The following is a 20,406-nucleotide window of genomic DNA, read 5'->3' as shown; positions in this document are numbered from 1 at the left end:
CCTATATTATGAAAAGAAACTACTGTGCATTTTGTTTCCCTATCCCTCCTGTGTTTAATGCGATTGGATTGAAGGAAATTAGTAAAAAAATAAGGGAGAAGAGGAAAAAAGAAGATGAGCAGCTTAACACAGGATCTGCACGTTTAAATACCCTTGTTAATATATGTCGAGATTCACCAGACAGTTTGCCACAATTATTTTTGCCCTTTGTATATATTGCCTTCAATGTTTGTCTTTTTACTTCTGCCATTCCTTCATATTTATACTTTCAACTACATCAAATTACTTATATACTTATTTATTACAATCCATCCCGCTGTAATTTTTTCTTTTATTTTCATCTATCTTGCGAGAGACAGATGTTTTTATTTCTTAGTTTTACCACAATTTTACTTTTTTCTTCTTTAGTCCTTAATATCCCATTCCTAAGCATTTTCGCCTTTTTTTTTTCTTCTTTAGTCCTTTATATCCCATTCCTAAGCATTTTCGCCTTTTTTTTTTTTTCTTCTTTAGTCCTTTATATCCCATTCCTAAGCATTTTCGCCTATTTTTTTTCCCAAGCAGCCCCGAATAATGGCTTTTCTATACGGTACCATCATTCTTTTTCCCTCCTTTGAAGTATTCTCATTTCTTAACTCTTTCTTCTTTTCTTTTTTCTTCATAACCTCTCGCCCTCCACTGCCCCAATCCGACACTCATCTCTCTCCAAAGCGTGGTCATCAATCACAGCGCCCTCCTTCCTTTCCATCCTCCTCCTCCTCCTCCCCCGTCTCCTCCTCCTCCTCCTTCCTCTCTTCCTTTTCCGCATCCTTTCCTTTCTTCATTTCCGCTCCTACACCTTAATTAAATCTCTCTATTCTGGAGATGTTATTTTTTGTTGTTGTTATTGTATAGGCTAATATTGTTTTTTTACTGTCTACCCGCAAACGTCACTTTTTTTTATTTATTTTTTTATTTATTTATTTATTTATTTATTTATTTTACGTCGCGGCCTATTGCGCCGGTAGGCTTCTTCCCGGTGGGGTCTGATAGTCGGCCCAAGGCTTCTTCCCGGTTGGGCCTGATGGTCGGCCCAGCCCGTTCTGGCGCAGGCGAGTGTTTATAGTGGCGTCATCTTGCATCTAAGAGTGTGTGTCTGTTTGAGAAAGATATGACATCCAGAAAGACAAACAGGTAAAAAATAAGACACCTTCTTGTTCGTACAGTTGTTCAGCAGGGTAGGTTGTCACCCCAGCAAGGACGGACCCACGTAATGACAGAAAATTGCCGTTCAACTCCTTATGATTGCATGCAATTTGTGTATCCGCGGCACTAAATCAGATTCCCAGATTGTATAACACCGTCCATCTCAAAATACTGTATAGCTCTCGGATTGATGATGGCATTTAACTCATCACTTGCACTTGAACTCATTCAAGAGGAAGGTATCAGGACACCTCTTCTCACGTAATTGACTGCTCTATCGGCCACCTCTTCGGATTCTATACAGGAGCAGCGAGTAGCGGGCTTTTTTTATTGTTGTTTCCTTTTGTTATGCCCTTGTGCTGTCTCCTTTGCTGTAAAAAAAAAAAAAGTTTCACATGTCATAACACCATCCATCGTAACTTATTGTATTGATTTCGAGGTGATGAAGCCACTACTTTTTTTTCCGGATATCATAAAACCAATCATAACATCTTAGAATACTGTATTGCTTTGGAGGTGATGATGGAAACAAAACAGATTCCTAAATATTGTAATACCGCTCATCGTAACACACTGTATGGGTTTCGAGGTGGTGTTGGCACTAAATAGCATCCCGGCTATCATAACACGTCCATCGTAACGTCCTGTACAGCTTTGAGGGTGATGATGGGACTAAAAGAGATCCCCTGATGTCTAACACACGGACTGAAGGTGATGACATTAAAACAGTTTCCAGGATATCATAATGTCGCCTACTTTAATATATTGTATAGCTTTCGAAACGACGATGACTGTGATGTCAGAGGGTTGTGTCTTCAAAAACGTCGCTCATATTTCTATAGGTAACGCCCCTGTGTGACACAAGTCCATATTTTTTTTTTCAATTTTCTGCATTCCAGAGTTCAGCCATCTGTTAGTTTTAGATAACATTGTTTGCTCATGTACGCCTGTGCAGAATTGAACTTTTACTTCTTCCGAATTATGGTTTCCTGTTTTTAAGCATTCGTACTGTTGAAACTTTCTAACTAGTTTATAACTCGGACTAGTGTATCATCACTTTGATACATCTAACACTTCCATATATATCATCGCCTGAATGACTAAAAGTAACATTACTCACATCTTAAATTATAGAGCCGTCTACATTTATAGATATAATCTTGCTTACTTCTCCATACATTACATTACAATAACATCGCCTATATATCCAAATACAAGATCGCTAACATTGAAATATTATATTTGTCTACAGCTCCAAGTGAAATATTGCTTACTTCTTCAGAGGTCGCATCTCCTTTCTTAAACTTGTTATCTTGTGAGGGGGTGGTGGTGTTAGTGGCTATGATATGCGTTATCTAAACCTTATTTCTGCAACTTCAGGTTACGAAATCAGAAGCACAAATACAACTTTGCTCGTACTGATTTTCTGTTCAACTTTCGAGGTGGTTGTGTTGACGGTGGTCATGGCGTCACAGGCTTACATCCCCACCTTCTTGCTAACTATATATCAGCACACTCAATTTAACTAACTTTCTGTATGACTTAAGGGTGAAGGTAACGGAGGTGCCGCTATTAGTGGCTTACATCGTCACCTATTCGTTAACTTTGATTCAGCAACCTAAATATACCTTCTCAGTGAATCTCGTCAACATTCTCTGATTTCAAACTTTCGTAACTTATATACAAGATCTCACAGTGTGTGTGTGTGTGTGTTGGGGGGGGGGGGGGGGGATGGTGGCGATGTCAAATGCTTATAATTATTTTCATCTTGTTAACCTTATCCCAGCAACCTCAATTTATCTTCTTCAAAAGCTGTCATTAGAGTCCCCTAAATAACATCTCTATTTTTGTTTAATTCCCTGATGATGGTGGTGGTGTTGGTGACGTGCGCCTCCATCTTCTCGTTAACCACCGACCTCAAGGCGCGTCAACAAGGAATTGAGAATGAAAAACATGTTGTGCGTCAAGTGTTTCAGTCACACGCCCGGCGAAGCGGCTTCAAGGGAGGGAAATCTAGTCCATAATATCCACCAAATGTATATGCACCTTGCCCGCTTACTTCCATATACCTGTCTTGTGAACTTCGTCTTAACACTCAAACCCTGTGGCATTGTAGGGTAGGATGAAATATTAAGTTGGCAAACATAGTTATAATGTTTCACTTTTTTCTTTAGCTACCAGGTCTGTGAACCTTAACCGAGGCATGCTATAATCAATTGAAGTACAATAAGATAGTTTATACTTATTTTTTTTATTTTATTTTTACGTTTCCGCCTATGGCGCCGGTAGGCTTGCGTGGAGGGGTCTGATGGTATGCCCCAGCCCGTTGTGGCGCAGGCAAGTGTTTATAGTGGCGCCATCTTGCATTGGCTCATGCTGCCCCCCGGAGCTCATCTTTGATCCTAGAATCTAGAGTCCGGGTCTTCTGGACAGCATATGGGTAGTCTTGGCCACTCGGCGGTGATTGAAAAATCCCGGCTTGTGGCACCGGGCGAGACGCGAACTCGCGTCGTCCTAGATGCGGCGCCGTCACGCTATCCACTCTGCCACCGCCTCCCCCCCACAAAAAAAAAAAACCTTAAGTGTTCCCTGTTGGTCGTACTGTTATGTTTTCGTCAATATGTTGAACTGCTGTCCTTCCGTCCATAAGAAAGATTTCAAATGTTTTTTTTTTTAATATAATAGAAACCATAACTGGGTTGTTTAGCTAATTAAATTTGTGTTCTTATTATCAGATGATAAAAAAATTGTCTTACTCCTTTATTGATTTGATTTTCCTTTTTTCTGTTATTTATATATGACTTTGTTTTTTAAGCCTTTTTTTCATATTTTGATTAGATTACTAGCTTCACACTAACCACAGATAATGACTTATTGATCGGTACAATCTAAAAAAATAAAGGTTTTGAATTTTATTTAAAGATTCATGAAGATTATGAACCATTCATGAACTACCTACTAATGCCAATTGGTATGTACGGCTTTCAAACACTTGAATTTATCAAAACACGATCCACTCCACACTGCGGACACACGAGTCTGTTTGTTTACCACAGGATAATATGCACAGCTAGGCCACAAAGAGGACCCCGTTTGACATATCCAATGAAAAATATTTATTATTTTAATCAAAGAACACATTTAGCTGCATTAATTCTGATATGCATTATAAACAAACACCGGTAACCCTTCATAAATACATTAAATGTACAAAAAATATATGAATACATGAAAAAGATGAGGGCTGTACATTTCAAAGCATTACTTGTGTGCAAATTACCGTACGTTTTAGGAATGACAAACTGAAAGTAGGCAAAAAGTAGTCAAACAAACCAAAACTTCAATACAGAATATTTTTTACTAATTAAACTAATGAGGGAATAAGAAAAATAATAATACAATGTAATGGTGGGCTTTAACTTTTAAGGCCAGCAAAACACCACCACACTGAACATAACAATCAGATGCCTATATCGGCCGACTTCTCTTCCTGGCCCCTCCTGTCCACTCTCAGCCGCTGCTCCATTAGTGAATGAAAACTAAAATCGGTATCCACAGATTTTCTCTTCCATGTCCATATCTTTGGACTCGGGAGACACGTCGACCCACATCATGAAAACTGAACGCTGCTCTTGGCTATGATGATAATGAACGATGTTGTAAACCGTCATATCCGAAAACTAAAGTAATATGCAAATGTAAAATCGTTCCAGAAGCTTGGTTCTATAAAATTTTGTTTCTTGCGAGAATAATAAGAAAAGTGATGCGATTTGTATAAGCAAAATATAAATAGAATATTTAACGAGAAGTGGGAAAGGGGAGGCAGAGAGAGAGAGAGAGAGAGAGAGAGAGAGAGAGAGAGAGAGAGAGAGAGAGAGAGAGAGAGAGAGAGAGAGAGAGAGAGAGAGAGAGAGAGAGAGAGAGAGAGACAGACAGACAGACAGACAGACAGAAACAGAGAGAGAGAGAGAGAGAGAGAGAGAGAGAGAGAGAGACAGACAGACAGACAGACAGACAGACAGAAACAGAGAGAGAGAGAGAGAGAGAGAGAGAGAGAGAGAGAGAGAGAGAGAGAGAGAGAGAGAGAGAGAGAGAGAGAGAGAGAGAGAGAGAGTTAACAGCATACAACTCGCAAAAAAAAGTTGAGAAAAAGGAACAAAGAGAGGGAGAACGTGTGACACAAACACAGCCAAAAATACCCCTCGCCGCCCTGAGCCGGATGAAGGTCAGGTGGCAGCCGCTTGTTTACCGCCAAGTTGTAATCGGCAGGTTTCGCGTGTGGCTTACTTCTCCTCACCACAACCCGGACGCGCCGCAGGAGGGAAGAACCTGAGCGGTAGAATACAAGTGTTTACCACCTTGACTCCCGAGATGAATGTGAGTGGGAGAGAAAATAACCTAGAGTGTTATGCTCAGAGGAATATTGATAGATAAATAGAAGCACTTGAGCGACAAAGAACCGCCTGTTTACCACCAAGGCTCCCGAGAATGAGTGTGAATGGGAGAGAAAAGAACCTAGAGTGTTATGTTCAGAGGAATATTGATGGATAAATAGAAGCACTTGAGGGACAGAGAGACGCCTGTTTACCATCAAGGCTCCCGAGAATGAGTGTGAATGGGAGATAAAAGAACCTAGAGTGTTATGTTCAGAGGAATATTGATAGATAAATAGAAGCACTTGAGCGACAGAGAGACGCCTGTTAACCACCAAGGCTCCCGAGAATGAGTGTGAATGGGAGAGAAAAGAACCTAGAGTGTTATGTTCAGAGGAATATTGATAGATAAATAGAAGCACTTGAGCGACAGAGAGACGCCTGTTAACCACCAAGGCTCCCGTGAAAGAACATGAATGGGAAAGAACCTTGTGTGCTAGTGTGGAGGAACAGTGATGGATCTGTTGGCATGTACGTAGATAGATAAAAATAGCATGAATGTGAGATAAAAAGAACCCAGTGATATGTGTACAGGAATAATGATAAATGAATAGAGAGTTCTTGGTATGTAGGTCGGTAGATAAATGGAACACTGGGTAGACTGCAGATATAGAAACGTGAATATGTAACAATTATAGGTAGATTCGTTGGTAGAGATGAAGGTTGATAGATATATTGGTGTATAGATATAGACTGATTGATTTACATAAAGAAGAGAATATATATTAGAAATGTATACAAATAAGAAAGGAAATATACAACGAAGATGTAAGATAATAATGATAATATATGGATGAGAGAGAGAGAGAATCATTATCATCCATTTCCATGTAAAAATAAATATCAATACTTGGATGAGGTGAACGCCAATACCTTCTGTGAATTTCATATACCTAGAAATCATCAAAGTTTAAAGCTCAAGCCTTGAAGCACAGGAGTAATTTTATCCCAGACGTATTCTCCCGCATAAGACTCTTTCGTCAGCACATTAACCGGGGAAAGGTATTTTTGGATTAAGGTAAAATATGTAAAGAGAGAAGCGTGAAAGGTAGGAAAGTGAGAGGTGCGTTTGTGTGGGACTGGGGCTTGAGGTGCGTGTGTGTCCTATTCTTGATAATTTCAGCGACCTACCACACATTTGACAGGGCTTACGGAGGGGTTGTGGTTATTTCAGCGACCTAGCACACACATTTGACAGGGCTTACGGAGGGGTTGTGGTTATTTCAGCGACCTACCACACGCATTTGACAGGGCTTACGGAGGGATTGTGGTTATTTAAGCGACCTACCACACATTTGACAGGGCTTACGGAGGGATTGTGGTTATTTCAGCGACCTACCACACGCATTTGACAGGGCTTACGGAGGGGTTGTGGTTATTTCAGCGACCTAGCACACACATTTGACAGGGCTTACGGAGGGGTTGTGGTTATTTCATCGACCTAGCACACACATTTGACAGGGCTTACGGAGGGATTGTGGTTATTTCAGCGACCTAGCACACACATTTGACAGGGCTTACGGAGGGATTGTGGTTATTTCAGCGACCTAGCAACACACATTTGACAGGGCTAACGGAGGGATTGTGGTTATTTCATCGACCTAGCATACACATTTGACAGGGCTTACGGAGGGGTTGTGGTTATTTCAGCGACCTAGCATACACATTTGACAGGGCTTACGGAGGGGTTGTGGTTATTTCAGCGACCTAGCATACACATTTGACAGGGCTTACGGAGGGGTTGTGGTTACTTCAGCGACCTAGCATACACATTTGACAGGGCTTACGGAGGGATTGTGGTTATTTCAGCGACCTAGCACACGCATTTGACAGGGCTTACGGAGGGGTTGTGGTTATTTCAGCGACCTACCACACGCATTTGACAGGGCTTACGGAGGGGTTGTGGTTATTTCAGCGTCCTAGCACACACATTTGACAGGGCTTACGGAGGGATTGTGGTTATTTCAGCGACCTAGCACACACATTTGACAGGGCTTACGGAGGGATTGTGGTTATTTCAGCGACCTAGCACACGCATTTGACAGGGCTTACGGAGGGGTTGTGGTTATTTCAGCGACCTACCACACGCATTTGACAGGGCTTACGGAGGGATTGTGGTTATTTCAGCGACCTAGCACACGCATTTGACAGGGCTTACGGAGGGATTGTGGTTATTTCAGCGACCTAGCATACACATTTGACAGGGCTTACGGAGGGGTTGTGGTTACTTCAGCGACCTAGCATACACATTTGACAGGGCTTACGGAGGGGTTGTGGTTATTTCAGCGACCTAGCATACACATTTGACAGGGCTTACGGAGGGGTTGTGGTTATTTCAGCGACCTAGCACACGCATTTGACAGGGCTAACAGAGGGATTGTGGTTATTTCAGCGACCTAGCACACCCATTTGACAGCGCTAACAGAGGGATTGTGGTTATTTCAGCGACCTAGCACACGCATTTGACAGGGCTTACGGAGGGGTTGTGGTTATTTCAGCGACCTACCACACGCATTTGACAGGGCTTACGGAGGGGTTGTGGTTATTTCAGCGACCTAGCATACACATTTGACAGGGCTTACGGAGGGATTGTGGTTATTTCAGCGACCTAGCACACGCATTTGACAGGGCTTACGGAGGGATTGTGGTTATTTCAGCGACCTAGCACACGCATTTGACAGGGCTTACGGAGGGGTTGTATTCATTTCCAGGGGTAGTCTTATGACCCTGATGGTAGCTTGACTATTCTTTTGTATTGTGAACGTGAAAAAAAACTCCTTACATCATATTTACCAGTAACCGCCACTATTAGCGAAAAACAAAATTAGTGGGATGAATGCAACTCGAACTTCATTCAACCGTTCGTGTGTGTGTGTGTGTGTGTGTGTGTGTGTGTGTGTATGTGTGTGTGTGTGTGTGTGTGTGTGTGTGTGTGTGTGTTCAGTGACCCGAAAGGCGACATAACCTTACACAGGGAAAGTTGTGAACCTTGTAATGTGTATACCCTCCCCCCCTCCCCTTCTCTCTCTCTCTCTCTCTCTCTCTCTCTCTCTCTCTCTCTCTCTCTCTCTCTCTCTCTCTCTCTCTCTCTCTCTCTCTCTCTCTCTCTCTCTCTCTCTCTCTCTCTCTCTCTCTCTCTCTCTCTCTCTCTCTCTCTCTCTCTCTCTCTCTCTCTCTCACACACACACACACACACACACACACACACACACACGCACACGGCCCTGTAGCTCAGTGGTTAGAGCGTCTGCCTCACAACCAGGGTTCGATTCCCCGGCCGGGTGAAGATAAGTTGGGTTTATCTTCTTTCACGTGTAGCCCCTGTTCACCTAGCAGTGAATAGGTACGCGACGTAGGGCGAGGAGTTGTGACTTCGTTGTCGCGGTGTGTTGTGTGCTGTGTGTGAGTGGTCTCAGTCTTCCCCAAAGATCGGTCACTGGACTCTGAATTCCTTCCGTAGGGGAACGGCTGGCTGTCTCGAGAGCGACCTGCAGCAGACCAAGAGGTGAATTACACACACACACACACACACACACACACACACACACACACACACACACACACACACACACACACACACACACACACACACACACACACACACACACACACACACACACACACACACACACACACACACACACACACACACACACACACACACACACACACACACACACACACACACACACACACACACACACACACACACACACACACACACACACACACTTGTCTCCTTACCTTTCCTCAATCTCGTATTTCTTCCTTTTCACTGAAGTCCCAACACTCTCGGGCCTAGAATTTTTCAGCATTCCTTCCTCCTCCTCCTCCTCCTCCTCCTCCTCCTCTCCTCTCCTCTCCTCCTCCTCCTCCTCCTCCTCCTCCTCCTCCTCCTCCTCCTCCTCCTCCTCCTCCTCCTCCTCCTCCTCGCCTCACTCACATCCCTAAGACAAGACACATCAAACGCTAAACCTTGTTATTGTATGAGAAAAACGGATACAAAAGAATATATACATAAATTAAGTGAGAAAAAATACATTACCTGATCTGCGTTCGATATATGTCACAAATATGTTTTTACTCAGTTTTAACATTTCGACATCAAACAGTAATGCTTTTAGGTCGAATATATGTGGATACCTTTGTTGCAGATACAAATTTAGTATCATTCTCTCAATAGTTTTATGAAAGTATGAAAAGTGCATTTTTTAAACCTTCTATACCGCTCCCTAATGCCTTTTGTTTAGATATAGTGGCGAACCTTTACCACATATTACCTCAATGGAGCCTATATCAGGAGTACCGTAAGCTGGGTCATAATAGTAAGCCTTCTCCAGTGCCGCGAACACTATTTGTATTATGAACGGGTTGTCAAATCGTCCCTGCTGGCACACGGACAGCGACAGAGAATTCCAAGCTGGATCGAAAGTTAAATTTAGTGCAGAACTAAAGTGTGCGTGGGTCTGATGTTTCGTTACGCGGCGCTCTGTGTTTGTGTCCGTCTGGTGAAGGTATTCGGGGCTGTTTGTGTGTGTGTGTGTGTGTGTGTGTATGTGTGTGTGTGTGTGTGTGTGTGTGTGTGTGTGTGTGTGTGTGTGTGTGTGTGTGTGTGTGTGTGTGTGTGTGTGTGTGTGTGTGTGTGTGTGTGTGTGTGTGTGTGTGTGTGTGTGTGTGTTTGATGATTATTTTGAGGGCTGTATGTGTGTGTGTGTGTGTGTGTGTGTGTGTGTGTGTGTGTGTGTGCTTTTCAGAGTATCAGAGGCACCAGAAACCCCGTTCGCTCACCACTTTTTACAGCAAGGGAGGCAGCCCAAGGGCAAATAATAAAAACTGCAACAGAAAAGCCCGCTATACGTTGCAACAATAGAAGAAAAGAATAACGAGAGGCCAGGAAGAAGAGAGGTCAGTTTCGGGTGGAGAGGTGTCTTGATACTCTCCGCTTGAAAGAGTTCAGGTCGTAAGCAGGAGGGAATAGAGAAGAAAGAAGGCTGCTCCAGAGTTTACCAGCAGAAGGGGTAAAAAAAAAAATGAAAATGCTGGTAAACTCTTGCATAAGGGATTAGGATAGAATAGGAATGAGCACGAGTAGAGGGTCACTGCAAAGGGGTCGCTATTCATTTCTTTCTTTACAGACATATCTTTCTTTAAAAATGCATCTTTATTTACAGATATATCCTGCTCTGGTAAACTAGTCCAACTAATAACAAATATATCGTCCTTTTTATTCCTTCTATGAAATGAGATAACATCCATCAAACATGCATATTTTTTTTCTCCTTTAAGTTAATATACGATGTTACATATATATATATTTTCATTTCATTGGTAAACTAAGCAAACATTCGTCACTTATGTATTTTGTGTGCATGTTTTACTTTTTTAACCGATATACTACAGGTCAAGTATGTTTTTTTTGTATTTATTTTACGCTGACATAACATGCATCCGTGCAGTCTCCCCTCCTCGCCCTTGTTGATGCCGGCAGCCAGACCGACGACATGACCCCAATGCGTTTTGCTTTCCCTTGTTAACTGATGCAGCACGTTGCAATGATGTGTTTTCCTGTACTGACTGAGTAAATATTATTCTTTCCTCCTATAAACTTGTATAACGAACAACACATCTTCAGTTCTTTCCTTTTTGAAATATGAACAAACCGCTTCAACAATACTACATTTTCTTTCCCTTTGAGGCTAAAATTAGTGTCCAGTGATTATTATTCCTTCCCTTAATCGAAACATGCTGTAGTTGTCTATACTTTCTTTGATCAGAAAGAAAACACGCTGGTATATATTCTTTTAAACTGCAGTAACACCCAGCTGATGAATATTCTCTTCCTCAAGCCAAAACACCGCAAGGGAGTTACCATTAACGCCGCTCACAAGTTAGAGAACGCAAATAATTTCTTTGTTTTTGGGGCACGACTAAGAGCCAGTTCCACAGTCCAACACAGTGGCTTTGTAATCACCCGAACCAAACTCTTCAGTCTTCTTCAAACCACAACGGCTATGCTTCCGATGCAACACCAGATACTACACAAGAGATCTCCCGTATGACTTCCTCAAATTTCTTATGAACACAAAACACCACACAAGGAATCTTCGAAGTCTTTGGTATTGGTTTGGAAGCTTACAAACCCATCATGGCGAGCTGTTAAAGTGGCCCCGAAGTGATCACCGAAGGGACTGATTTGTCGGGGAGCAGGCGCCATATTCTCACACTCTACAGCACTTACACACTCGTATTTGGCAGGGTTTTCGGGTTTTCGTAGGAGTTTTTGGTATTTCCAGGGGTGGTTTAATGGTCCTGGTGGTAGTTTGACCCTTCCTCTGTACCATGAACCTAAAACAACACTCATGAAAACCCGATTGATCACTTATATTTGGCAGGGTTTTCGGGTTTTCGTAGGACTTTTTTGTCATTTCCAGGGGTGGTTTAATGGTCCTGGTGGTAGTTTGCCTCTTCCTCTGTACCATGAACCTAAAACAACACTCATGAAAACCCGATTGATCACTTATATTTGGCAGGGTTTTCGGGTTTTCGTAGGAGTTTTTGGTATTTCCAGGGGTAGCTTAACGGTCCTGGTGGTAGTTTGCCTCTTCCTCTGTACCATGAACCTAAAACAACACTCATGAAAACCCGATTGATCACTTATATTTGGCAGGGTTTTCGGGTTTTCGTAGGAGTTTTTGGTATTTCCAGGGGTGGTTTAATGGTCCTGGTGGTAGTTTGACCCTTCCTCTGTACCATGAACCTAAAACAACACTCATGAGACCCCGATCGATCACTCATATTTGACAGGGTTTTCGGATTTTCGTAGGAGTTTTTGGTATTTCCAGGGGTGGTTTAATGGTCCTGGTGGTAGTTTGCCCCTTCCTCTGTATCATGAACCTAAAACAACACACATGAGAATCAGATTGATCTCCTATTTTGGCCTTTGGAAACAGCTGATGTGAGAGCCGAAAGCGTCTGAGGATACCAACCCAGAGTCGTTGGTAAAGGAGTGACAGAGCGAGGCACCTTATTCCCTGCACCGTGTGGGAAACAAAACACAGTAATATATTTTTTTCGTTATGTAAAGATATTTTTCTGTATATTTCTTTTTTCGTGCTGCAAAAGAGATTGATGAGGACCCGAGCCCACACAAGAAAAACATATATTGTTCCATCTAACGAGAAAATAGGAAAATAGGGAATAGAGGTCATCAAATATAGCTCCCAAGACGTCCAGGTTTACTTTAAATTTCGGTATTTTTTTCTTATATTACATACGCTTATTGATTATTATTTTCTCTATATGGGTAGCATTAACAAAGTATTTGATAATCATTCTAATAGGTTAATACACAACATTTTTAAGTTATAGCGCAAAAATCACGTTCTTTAATACTTTTTTTAATAGGTTACGTTCTTTCATACTCTTTTTAAATAGGTTAGCACATAAAATTTATGTTATCGCACAAAATTACGTTCTCGTCATAGAGCGACGATACGTTATTTTCTACTTCTGTTTGTTTGCTATCTATATTTTTACCCGAATCAAAACATGTATAACCAACGCCAGGGACGGAAATACATGTTGACATTAACAAACACCAAAATTCGTTTTTTTCCTTTTCATAAGCTGCTCTGCTATATTTTCATCACTCCGTTTCCTCTAATTTTCAGCACTTTTTAGAGACCGACACGGTCTGATTTTCCTCCTTGAGCTTCAACACGTAATTCCAGTGATATATTTTCCCTCCAGCGTCAGTCCTTTTCGTTAAAATTGTATAACTAATCAACGCCAGAACTGTTTTTTAATACACGCCACAAAGAGAAGATTACGATATTTTCACCGCTCCTTTCCTCTTAATTTATCTTCTAACGTCTGTTCTTGTACATAAACTTGCATAACAAAACGCCGGAACAGGTTTTTAATACACACCTCAAAGACCAGCTTACGATATTCCCACCGCCCCTTCCCTCTTAACTTCAATGTGTTCAGAATATCAACAATGTCTCGTAGTCACGCCCACGTACACAAGGAGCCGCACGGACAAGTAAATTGGAACACTGGCGCTGTCCCTTGGGTCTGCCCCGGCGAAGGTGGCGACAGTGGGACGAACATCAGCTCCTTGCAGACTCCGATCCTCTTAGTCCCCTTGACGACGGAGGATTGAGAGCCGCCTTGGCCCTCCGCCTCGACCCTCGCCTGCCTGTTTGTCTCTGCGATGCTTTAACGGGAGACAGATGAAGACGAGAGGAGAATTAAAGACTAGAATGAGAAGCAGAAACCAGAGTGTAGAAACAGAGAGTGACAGAACAGACTGGCCACTTGCAGACTCCTTAAGTTAGAGAGGATAGAGGAAGAATAGATAAGAATTGAAGGCTAGAATGAAGAGTAGAGACAAGAGTGTAAAAGCAGAAGTGACAGAACCGACTAGCCACTTGCAGACTCCTTATGTTAGAGAGGATAACGGAAAGAGGCCAAAAGGAGTCAAGGAACGTCAAAAGGAATAAAAATACACGAGGAGGATTTGGAGGGAGTAAGGGTAAAGGATGGAAGGACTAAGAGAGGGAACTGGAAGGATGAGGGCAAGGACACAAGGGCTAGAAGGAGAGGAGCAGAGAGGAAATATAAATAACAGGAGGAGAGAAGGACGAAAAGAAGAAAACTAAAGGGAAGGAGTAGAGAGAAATCCGAGTTGGAGAAGGAGGAGATGGGGTGACGAAAGGGACTGAAGACGGAGGAAGGGGAGAAGAAAAAAGGGGAGGAAAAGGACTTGAGAATTGAGCAAGAGAGGAGGAGAAAGAGGAAGCGGAAGGAAGAGGAGGAGGGAAGAAGGAGGGAAGGAGAAGAAAAGGAGAGGTGCTTGAACGGGAAACAAACACGAAGTAGAGAGGAGTAGAAGAGAAAATATTGAGATAGAAAGGAAGAGGAGAGAAAAGAAAACGAATGAGGAAGAGAAAAAGAACATTGAGTAACAGAATGGAGAAGAAAACAGAGGACAAGAAGGGATGACAGAGTAACTAAAGGAGAATAATAAAGAAGCAGAATAGACGAAGATAGAGAACTGGGAAGAGAGAAGGAGAAAAAAAAAAGACAGTGAAGAAGCAAAAGAAAACGGAATAACAGAATAGAGAAGATAATATAGGACTAGAAGGGATGACAGATTAACTAATGGAGGATATAGAGGAGCAGGGAAAGGGATGCCGATGGTAATAGGGATGGATGAGGAGGATTAAGGTCGGACGGGAATAAGGATTTGTTCTAGCATAATGAAAGAGGGTGAAGAGGAGGAAGATAAGTAGGCTGAGGAGGGGAAGGAGGAGAAAGAGGAGGAGGAGGACGTGGAGGAGGAACACTTGAATGAGGAGGAGGGGAAGGAAGAGGAAGGATAAGGTGTTTTAGGAGAGAGTGGAAGATGAAGGGGAGAAGAAGAAGGAGGATGAGAAAATGTAGGAAAAGGCTGTGTAGGAGAAACGCTAGAATGAGGTCAGGGAGAAGATGAAGGAGAAGGGAAGAAAGAGAAGGAGAAGGAGGAGGAGGAGAAGGAGGAACACTAGAATGAGGAGAAGAAAATTAAGGAGGAGGGGAAGGAAGAGGAAGGAGAGGGTGTTGTAGGAAAGAGTGGAAGAGGAAGACTACTCGTAAAATGAGGAGAAGAAGATGAAAGAAGGAAAGGAAGAGAAAGGGGGGAAGAAGATGAAAGAAGGAAAGGAAGAGGAAGGGGGGAAGAAGATGAAAGAAGGAAAGGAAGAGGAAGGGGGGAAGAAGATGAAAGAAGGAAAGGAAGAGGAAGAGGAGAAAAAGGAGAAGGAGAAAATATAGGAAAAGATTGTGTAGGAGAAACGGTAGAATGAGGTCAGGGAGAATATGAAGGAGAAGGGGAAGGAAGAGGAGGAGGAGCAGGAGGGGCAGGGTCGGCTAGAGACATAATCCCTGTTAATACATGTCCGTGCCTCTCGTCTCCTCTTGTTTGCTCTTATTCGTGATGTCTTCTTATTTCTTCCTCGTCCCATATTCGCTCGCCTTATTTGAGTCCTCCCTTCTTTTCCTTACGTCCTGTCAATCCGTTTTCTTACCCATTTTCTCATTTTGGTCTTCCCGTTTTCTGCCTTTTTTTTTATAGTTTTTAGAGTATTTTTTGTATTGCCACGTTCTAATGCATTGTTTGTTTGTTTGTTTGTTTTCAATGTTATTCATTTTGTTTAGCGTCTGTTTTGTTTCTTCCAATCAATCCATTTTCTCTTAAGTCTTCCCGCTTTCCTTTTTTTTTATATTTTAGTTCTGAAGGTAAATTTTGTACAGTCACGTTAAATTTCGTTTTTTTTCGTAATTTTCTTTATTATGATTATTTTCCATCTTTTCCGTATGTTCTGTCAATTCGTTTTTCCTTAAGTCTTCGTGTTTTCTTTTTTTTAGTGTAAGTTTTGTATAGTCATGTTACGTTGCATCTTTTTCATTTATTTCCTTTGTTATAATTATCTCCTGTTTTGTTTCTTCTATTATCATATTGTTTCTTTGCATATGTTTTTTCTCTGGTTATTATTTTTTTTTTCCTTTATATTTACGTGTTCTATCCCTTTTCTGTCTTCTATGTCCTGTTTTCTCTATCTCCTTTTCACTCGTTTGATGTGTTTTTTTATATTTTTTTTTATTCGGCTGGTACGTAACGTTTTCCTCTTTTTTTTAGTGTCAAGTTTTTATGGAGTTCTGTTGCATCTTTATCTTATTTGCTTTATTATAATTATCTCCTGTTTTGTTTCTTGTATTATCGTTTGTTTCTTTGCATATGTCTTTCTCTGGTCGTTATTTTTTTCCTTACATTTACGTGTTGTATCGTCTTTCTCACTCATTATCGCTTTTCTGTCTTTTATGGTCTGTTTTTCTCTATTTCCTTTTCATTCGTTTGGTGTTTTTTTTTTTATTTATTTATTATTTTTTTTATTCGGCTGTTACGTATATTCCTCTGCTCTTATGTCTCCCGTGTTTCGTATTCTCCAAATGGAACTCGTGTGTTTCCTGTATGAAGTGTTTGCTGTTGCTCTTAATATTGATAACTAAACATTTCGAAACGTCGCAGTGTTGAAATAAAATGATGTTGGATATTCTCTCTCTCTCTCTCTCTCTCATTTTTTCTTACTTTCTCTTTCTTTTTTCATTCTTTCTGTCTCTTTCCTTCTTTCTTTTTTATTTATTTCTCTTTCCTTCTTTCTTTCTCTTTCCATCTCTATCTCTATCTATCTATCTATCTATCTATCTATCTATCTATCTATCTATCTATCTATCTGTCTATTTATCCTATCCATCTCGATGGCAGAATATGAATAAATACTCATTACTCTTCCTCTGACGCGCCACTCGTGAGACTTCTTGCGAGACCTCGTGAAAATGGAGGACGATTGCTTTGATTGATTGAGTATGCCATTTGACGCCGGCAGGTGCACACGTTCAATTATTCACACACACACACACACACACACACACACACACACACACACACACACACACACACACACACACACACACACACGCACACTCCGGTTTTCATATCTACGTGTTAGGTAATGTCCTGTCTTGGGAAGTTTCTATAGGGTAGCCGCGTAACTTTTCTGATATCTCTCTCTTCCCGCTACCAATATGGGGAACAAAGGAGGTGAGTGATACCCTTGCCCTTCCATCCTTCTATCCCTCCATCCTTCTTCTCCTCTTCCGTCCCTCACAGCCACAATCTTCAGGTCATCTTTTACCTGGACTCGGCGGCTGCTTCGACAGGCGTTTGCTTTTACCTTTTCAGCGTATTCAAAGTTTGGTGCTGGTGGTTTGTCTGTGTTTGTGTTTGTGTTTGTGAGTGTGTGCTGTGTGTGTGTGTGTGTGTGTGTGTGTGTGTGTGTGTGTGTGTGTGTGTGAAGGGTCTATTTTTTTTTAGTTTCTCTATAATCCTTGTTTTATCTCGGTAAGTGACAGTTGTTATTATTTTTCTTTTGTGATGTCTTGTGGAAGAGAAGAAATATACATGGATTTGTTTTCTGGTAATAATCTCTTTCCTCATATCGCCTAAAGTCACTGTCTGTTCTCGCCCTGAAAATACTTAATCATAACCTATGTCAGTTTATCGCCGTTATTGGCTTCTCTCAACTTGTTACTCTTTTTTTCCTAGAGACGCCTATCTTGGTACTTTCAACTCCCATTCGTGTTTTATATATGAACAAGAACAATGATTGAACACTAGTAATGTGACTAATGTGTTTCAGCGTTATCATGATCGACATTATCGTCATTTTCTTCTCACTTTACATGTAAGGACAGACAGGGCCACCAGTACAGTGATAGATAAGATTGGTCATCCTTTTTCTTTCTAATGCATTAACTGCACACACACAATGCTTTCGGGAGCAGTAAGTAGCGGGCTTTTTTTTCATTATTGTTTTCTTTTTTTTGTTTTCACGCCCTTGAACTGTCTCCTTTTCTGTAAAAAAAAAATTGTCACGATACGGTGGTCATAACGACAAAATACCGTTGCTTTAAAGAAGACAGTTGTCAAAAACAAATACACCCAGGAAAAATGATCTGATGAAGCAACAAGTAGGTTACAGCGCCGAGCCAAACCAGGCGAGGCGAGGCGAGGAAAACCCCAGTGCCGCCGGGAAACGTGACGACGAGCATCCGATCCAAGCACTCATGCCTCGTCCTCCTCCTGATTTGACTCCTGGATGACAATGTTGAGAAGAAAAGATCATGGTGTCCATCTTAACCCGGTAGCAGCGGGGATCATGTTTCTTAATGGTCCCTCCAAGCGAGAAAAATGAGAAAAATCACCCCTCACACAAACCATTTCATAATATATATCAAACCATTTGTGATAAGATTATGTATCATCTATTTTGGGGGGGTTTATATCATGGTACAAATTAAGCTCAAACTATTCAGCACGTTTCAAGCAGAACAAAACACAATTAACACAGATCCTCGTGAAAGCAAGAGACAAGCCAGCAGAAAACACTCCGACAATTTATATCACGTGTCCGTCTTCGGGGGAATGCAGGAGGATTAGTAGTGCTCCAGGAGAGGCTTCTTGTTAAGTAAAATCAGGGAAGGTAAACAGAATATAAATACTTGAGGACGCAGGGGAGTTGAGACCATAACAAGAAAACTCCGAAGACCACTCCAGATTAAGCTTTCCGTCCTTGAAGAAACAGAAATAGAAGAAATAGAAAATAAGTCAGTAAGGCAAAAGAGGAATCTTCCCTATCAATGAAAGCCATGGAAAGGGAAGAGCGAATAGTGTAATTCCTTGTAAACGCATAAAAATTTCACATATCCAAGCATTTTTTTCCAGAGAGGCTTCTTATCAAACAAAATCAAAGTTAGCAAACAGAATAATCCCAGACGATGCAGACGCCTTGAGGTCATAACAGAGAGCACTCAGCCACGAGGAAGGAAGACAATAACGTGATTCCTTGTAAACGGAGAAGAATTACACGCATCCGAGCTTTGTTTCCAGAGAGGTTCCTTATCAAACGAACTCAAAGATGGCAAACAGAATAATCCCAAGCCCTCGACGATTTATGCGCCTTGAGATCTTAACAGGAAGCACTCAGCCACGCGAAACGAAGAAAACAACGTGATTCCTTGTATACGCAGAAGAATTACACGCATCCGGGCTTTGTTTCCAGAGAGGCTTCTTATCAGACAAAATCAAGGATGGCAAACAGAGTAATCCCGGACCCTCGACGATGCAGGTGCCTTGAGGTCGTAACAGCAAGCATTCAGGCACGCGGGAGGAAGAGTGTTCACCATCCGGGCGGAAATGTGACCCATCCGTTTCCGTCCCCTGCCGCGGGTCGTGAGGCAGATGAGAAACATTTGCATCACTACTTGATTCATTTATTGCCAAGGGACCCGTTAGACAGAGCGAAGACAAAGGGGAGGAGCTGTACTAGAGGAAAGGGTCAGAATGTATCACCGCCGCCCAGTAAGCAGGAAGGGTGCGTGAGATTGTGCTGGAGTATATTGTCTTGCCCTTGTCGTCCAGTTTGATATATTTTTCGGTACAGGAAAGATGAAACAAAATAAAACCCGGAACTATTTTTTTGAGGGGGTACAGAAAAGTTGAACCCCCCCCCAAAAAACTCCACTGATTTATTTTCGGTACAGGAAAGATGAAACAAAATAAGACCCGGAACTATTTTTTTGAGGGGGTACAGAAAAGTTGAACCCCCCCAAAAAAAACTCCACTGATTTATTTTCGGTACAGGAAAGATGAAACAAAATAAAACCCGGAACTAATTTTTTGAGGGGGTACAGAAAAGTTGAAGGCAAAAAAAAAAACGTCACTGATCTATTTTCGGAACAGGAAAGATGAAGCCAAAAGAAGAAAAAAAGGCCCACAGCTGTTTTGTTTTTTTTGTTGGGGGGGGGGGGGGGCGGTTGTACGGGAAAGATAAAGCAAAAAAAAAAAAAAGAAAAGAAAGAAAGAAAAAGGCTCAACATGATCCGTCAGTTAAAAAAAAAAAAAAGGAATATTTCACGGATCACGGATTAGGCCTCGATTCTTTCTCAAGGAGTAATCGCTGATTTAACGTTACACCGATGCTAGCCATACCCCATAATTATGTCCTTTATTACGTTCGGCCTATATCACCGGTAGGCTTTCTTGATGGGGCCTGCTGGTTGTGAATGAATATTTTCTTCGAGGGATGTGATTTCAAAGGAGTTCGAACCGTATCAAATAAACATCATACTCCTGTACTATTGGTGATAATGGTACAGTGTTGCGCCATTAGGAACAGGAGACACT

At 41.7% G+C, this 20,406-nt stretch overlaps 1 protein-coding gene across 4 annotated transcripts in view; it reads right to left on the bottom strand.

Moving 5' to 3' along the window:
- Positions 1-20,406, bottom strand: part of LOC127001926 (putative neural-cadherin 2) — a 168,281-nt gene that overhangs the window by 113,762 nt on the left and 34,113 nt on the right. The gene's annotated exons all lie outside the window — the stretch shown is intronic.

The sequence above is a fragment of the Eriocheir sinensis genome, chromosome 22 (genome assembly GCF_024679095.1).
Source record: "Eriocheir sinensis breed Jianghai 21 chromosome 22, ASM2467909v1, whole genome shotgun sequence".
NCBI classification, from domain to species: Eukaryota; Metazoa; Arthropoda; class Malacostraca; order Decapoda; family Varunidae; genus Eriocheir; species Eriocheir sinensis.
This window is presented reverse-complemented; position numbering and strand designations above follow the sequence as displayed.